The following is a 6,529-nucleotide window of genomic DNA, read 5'->3' as shown; positions in this document are numbered from 1 at the left end:
TGACCAAAGGTATTAATTGTTTTGTAGGTGCAATTTTGTCCAAGAAGAAGAAGGCAGAAATTTGCATCCACACTCCCCATAACAAAATCTCCCCCTAATTATGATAAGCTTGGATTAACTAACTTGTCATCAAACCAATGTGTGTCGGTGCATCTCGTGAACCTTTGAAGTGAAAACTTTGGACATATGTATTTCTGAGATATATTTGCTTCATTGAGCATTATAGGATTAATCTATTTCCATATGTATATACAAATCCTTTATGTGAGCGATTAATATGCAAGAGAGATATTCAGATTGTGCTTGCCCAATATGACCATGGCTATTAGTGAGTTCTTTAGAATAGAACAAGCATATGTCTATAATTTCTTGGAGTTATCAATAGCTAAGTTTCACCTCATACCAATAACCATGTGTTGGTATTGTGCTTCACAAAAAATGTAACATTCGATTCAATGTATTGTGCTAAATATAGTAAGGCACATACTTCACTAAGATATTGTATTTCTAGACCAAATATCAATTCATCATTTCCCTCACGATGATGAATTATCATTCTTAGTGTCTAAAATTAATTAACCATTTGAGTGTTCAACTCATGATCTTCAATCCATATGGTTCTTTAATACCATAAACATCATGGATAAGATTTGTGTTGGCATATTGTTTGATTTGCAGCTCGAGACAATATTCCTTCAACACTTTATAATCTTTCTAGATTCTTTAGGAGTTCCAATCTAATATGAACTCTTGCAAGAGATTTAATGTGTTGCAACAATATCATAATGAAGGTACTCACTAAGGCAATTTATACCATCTATTGGTATTGAGTACATAATTTATGCTTTACAATGTGAGTGTTGTTCACGGCATTAGAAATGCCCATATGTAACGTTCCGGGCTCCACATCATTTGGCGATTTGTACTATATGTCCATTTTTTCATGTTCTTACCAAATTTTAATAGAATTTCCTTTCTCCATTTTGGCCAATAACTTTTCTTTCCATCAACGAACAAAAGAACGTGGCTCAATATTAACTCAGCTCATTGATGAATTTAGTAGCTATTATAAAACCAAATTAACATTGGTAGTCATCAATTCGCGATTCCATAATTATTCCATAATTCTCATGTGCATACGCATGCATATTTATATGCATTTCATTACTTTGTATATCCTTGCCTCTTTAGGGGCTTTACATTGTCTCTTCTAGGACAATCATCTCTTATTAGATGAATTGTTTGGAGAATTTGGATCATAACCTCCTCTAGAGCATTATAGAGCTTGGATTTTTAATCTCCACCTCTAGGGAGTTGAATAATTGGAACCTATACATCCATCATGCTTCAGGCATGAGATATATTAAAATTGCCATGTCCATGGATTATCTTTTTGGAACTTGAATCCATGTGGAGACTATCATGCTTCAAGCATGCAATAGTTTTGTAGTGCCAATTCCATGGGTAGTCTTATTGAAACTTCAATCAATGTGACAACTTTGTAACTTGTAATTAATTAGCAATTTTCAAAATTTGGATTACCTTTTCATACATCATGTGAATGATATAAACTGGTAGAGTTTGCTGGGGTTGTGTGTAGGATTCCCATCATTGAATTTTGGTATTCCACTTACTTGGTTAGCCACTCATTCCCTCCCTTTAAACTTCTATAGGTTCATTGCTGATCTTTCAACTTCAGCCTCATGCATAACAACATTGGTGCACAACCTTTGCCTTTGAATGATTTTTCAAAACCATCACTTCTCATTGACTCATCCATGCCTGATAGCTTCAATGTAAAGAGCCAACAACGTACCAACTGTTCTACAACGTAGGTGACTTGAAACCCGGCTTTAAGGACAGTTGAAGATGACTACTAGAAAGCAAAGCGAGGTATACAATAGGAAAGGGTTCTAGGAAATCGGTTCCAGACAGGAAGTTTGATTTCAAGTTTTGACTGATTTGATGTAATAGCTTTTTGGAATACTTATTGTGTTAAACTTTTATATGTTTAATAGAGGGCAAAGCTTATTGTTAATCACTATTTATAGTATCTTGTGTTTAAGCAATAAGGGAATCCAAGGAATGTATTTGATCTAAGAGACAAATGATTTAAGTTAGTTAAATTAACGAGACCTTTCTCTTATGTTCATTCCTAAAACGTTCCTAGCCATAGGATTGCCAATTGGGCATTGACAATCCGCTAAGGTTAGTATGTGTTATGTCGACTCAAGCGTGAGTATGAACTAGTCTCAAGTCATTTGGTGTTGGACACTAAGGCAAACACATAGGTGCTCGAAAGAGTAATCGAGTACACTGAACAACGATCAAACGAGAGTTCGAACATACATGTCATGTGAGAACTCGATAGTTGCAATATGCAAAGTAGTCCTTTGACCTGAGGCATCATTGATGTCTAATGGTTAGGTCCTTGATCTTTGATTATGTCAATGGCATTCCATTGGAGTGTCCACGGCATTGTTGGGGTCAAGCTATCTAGTCATGTAGGCATATGAATGCACAACAAGGGATCTCTAACCTTCCATAGTGGAAGGAGAATACTCTAAGATATGATGCGAGAGTCTTTGGCCAAAGCATATGAATATGACTAAGGAAGCTTGTTCCAAATCTTATTCAATTGAATCATATAGAGAAGTATCACATTGGATAGTAGACATGAAACAAACTATCACTTAAACAATGTGATTAAGAGTATTGTATTAGAGAATGACCGTATTGCATTGTAGTTGTAACTGGATAGGTTCTCCAACCACTTCTACTTAGCTTGGGTAACCATGACATGCTGCTAGGCGTCACCCATGGTTTGTGGAAGCCCTAAAGATTAGCAAACACTAATTTTAAGGGAGAATTGAAATGTGGTTTCAATTCACAATCGATCGTTAAGAGTAACATCGCCCACTACCTCGCTAATTGGAACCTAATGGATCGTACACCGAGTAAGGATATAAGTGAAGAAATTATATGAAATGGATAAGCAATTAAATGGTTTAATTGAAGAATGGTCAAGATTAATTAAATAGTTAATTAATTATACGAAACGTTCGTATTGGGCGTTTAAGTTAGTTTTGGGCTTCGGGGCACAAAAACGTTTTGGTCCACAAGGCCCATTATGTTTAAGTTGTATGACAACTAAAACAAAATGGGCAATTAAGCCCAATAACAACATATGGCCGGCCATAAGGGTGAGGGGTAGCAAACTTGTATTAATTACAAGTTTGCCACTCACATGAAATGAAGTATAAAATCAACATTATAGCGTTGTTTCACATTAGGGTTTTCTAATTGAATTTGGGTGAAACATATTCTCTCATTTTCTACATAGAGGCCCGCCACTTAGGGGAGGAACATCTAGCAATCTATTCTTCCCTAAGTCATCCATTTCATCTTCACACTACATCTTTGGTGTGGAGACTTAGAGACACCAAACCTTTGGTGTTTTGGAGAACAAATCCTCAAATCCTCAAAGAAGAAAAGGAGCACTAAAAGGGAGGAAATCACAAGGAAGATCCAAGGAGCAAGGAGGTGACTTGAAGGCCCTCCACTTGGGTGAATCCCTTGTGCAATCAAGGATGAGCTTCAAGGGTAAAGAATCTCTAAATTCTTAATTCTCTTTAATATTGTTAAAGAGTCTTATGGTTCACCATATACTAGGCTTTGAAAGTCATGGGTTTTATGAATTGTTTTTGGATGCATGCCTACTTTAATTTGTTAATAGTTTGCCTATGTATTCAAATGTTCTTTACATGTTCTTAGCTAGGACATAAATTTTCCTTCACGGAGATCGACATATATAGGGATTTCCCAATAGCAAGTAATAGTGTTGTTCGGACCATCTCCTTCTTGCTTGTTAGCAACAGTGGTGCAATTGGAACAGTAAAATTTATGCGTTTCAACTTTGTCATACACATTTTGATAGGGTTGTCCTATCTAAAAAGCTGAGATTGCGTCTGAGAAGTGCCAATGAAATTAATTCAAGAAAATCGGACTTTTGAAATTCGAGGAGCGGTGTTTCTTCAATTTTTGAACAAGTGGCCCTATTGCCTCTTCTTTTATAGAGGCATCAATTGTATTCAAATACATGCTCAGAAAGTTGCCAGCCTGTGAAAATTGCTTCTGTTGTATTTTGTGAGATTTCAATTTCTCTGACCTCCTTTTCTTTCATCATTTTTGAAAATGGCTTGCCCATCTGAATGTTGTTGGAAGATGCATACGTGTCTCTTCAAGACAATATATGGCTCATGTTGAGCAAAAATTGTTACAAGAAAAAGTAATTTACTCGGCACAGTTTCACCCTTGTTCGTTTTTTCGAAGAGGGTTTTATTAATTTTGAGTTCAAAAAATTCTAGGCTATGTGGCTATTAATTACAAGCCTTCCATTCGAAAATGAATACTCTTTAATTCTAATATAAAAAAAAATATGAAATTTGAGGATTGATGTGTTTATTTGATTTTGTGACTGCATCTAGGTCAAGCCCTACGTACCCTTTTAAGGGATCAAGTCACTCGTAGTTCATGACTTGGTATTTAGATTTTTAGTGAGTGAATGACCCACTAAAAAGGATTTTGTCTTTGATCTATTTAGATGAATTTGGCTAAATGAACCAAGGATTCAATTTTGATATTTCAGTTTTGCGGTTGCATCTAGAATGTGAATCTAGACTGCTTACGTATCCTTGACATAATCAAACTGGCATAATTCTGAATATATTGTGTAGCTTCGTACCATTTGAGATTTGATGTGGCTTCGTGCCATTTGAAATTTGATGCAGCTTTGTGCTATTTGGGGTTTTGATGTAAATTATGTCTACAAATTTTGTAGCGAGTTAGTTTCGCGAATTTGATGTTGATGACGTTGTTTCCATGACTTCTTATCTTTGGACTGCTCGAATGTAGCATACCTTCGTCATGTCATTTTGTCCCTGGCCTAATTTAACTTATGGAGTGACACACCCCGACCCTAATTAAGGCATGCTGGCCGTCACGTGAGGGTGCCTTAGCCATGTGCGCTGTGTGGAAGTGAACATGATATGAAAATACGGATAAATAAAAACTTGCTAACTAATTACACTAGACTAACATATCAGTGCGAGTGAAAATGTTTAGAGTAAAAGACAAACATAACCAGAGTGTAGGTATTAGAATGTAGTCCAGAAGTTTAATTACTAATTATACAGATTATAAAACAAACCCTACACTGGTGAATGTCTATCAGAACCACCATGAAGTCTTCGTGAGCCACCGACACGAACTTCTATCTAGAACCTGGAGGGGCGTAAAACAGAAAGTGTAAGTGGGCAAAAACAAAACTTTCAAAACCATTTATCTTTTCAAATGTAATCACCCCTCACTGTAAAACCCGTATAAGTTTCCCATAAAATAATACCATAAACATATATGAAAACTATACTCGAGAATAACCAAACCATGTGTATGCCATGACAATCATCTCAACCATGAATAAGTAAGCCAGGTGAATTACACTAATATAAAGTGACATATCGGCCGGAGTCACCTAACGTGACATGTACGGCTGAATCTATAACTCAACAATCAAATCAAATTCTGAACACGAGTCGGAACCACCTATGTGGTCTATACGACAGGTTAGGTGTAAATAAGTACGCTCAAGTGCTACGATCAATTGAAGGCTGTGCGAAGTATCTCAAGTTACCTATAAGTCGGAACCACCTAGTGTGGTCTGTACGATAGGCTGACACTTGCCTTGGATCCAAGGTTAGTGTATGGTGCGGGAGGTGAACAATCACGTGAAGGCTAGGCCCTACCCTCGGGCGGAGCACTAACACCGGGGTGTAGGATATAAATCACTGAAAGCAACTCATCATAATCATACACACTACCATCACAACCATCGCTATATACTCACCTGAAGCTTGCCTGAGCGTCCACAGCGTCGAGCAGTAATATGCATAACTATATTAAAGCATATTCTAATATGTAATGCATACGACATGGCATTTAAAACGTAAAAACCATTTAAACAGTTTCTAGGAAACATAAGGCATATATATGTATATATATGTGTGTGTGTGTGTGTGTATAACCCAAAAGCCCACTCATTGGTATGCAGTCGGGTCATAGCCCCCAAGTCTCGCCTGGCTGCGCTCATCCTCTGGAAACGTCCACCTATATGTGAAACAACTATTTTAATGTTATTTTTAAGCAAATAACCATCGCTATGAAATAGCTTCTCATATGTTGCTCAATTGGGGTGTTTGAATATACTATCATGGCCTACTTAACAAAAGGTATCACTGTGTTCTAGGGTTCGAGAAGAGTAAGAATCTGGAAATGCCAAGTTCAATCCGTATAGTTTTGGTTTAGTTTGAGGGTGAATGCTCTCGGTTGTACGGACGGGGAAGAAAATTCGAGAAAAGAGAGAGAATGCAGGTTGCACGTGTGCGTGTATGTGTGGCCACGGGTTGGCCATATTAAATTGGCCTCAAGCCTTGGGCTGCATGCTTTGGATTCATGCAATTAAACCCAACCC

This window comes from Pyrus communis, chromosome 12 (genome assembly GCF_963583255.1).
Source record: "Pyrus communis chromosome 12, drPyrComm1.1, whole genome shotgun sequence".
NCBI classification, from domain to species: domain Eukaryota; kingdom Viridiplantae; phylum Streptophyta; class Magnoliopsida; order Rosales; family Rosaceae; genus Pyrus; species Pyrus communis.
Note: the sequence above shows the minus strand (reverse complement) of the source record.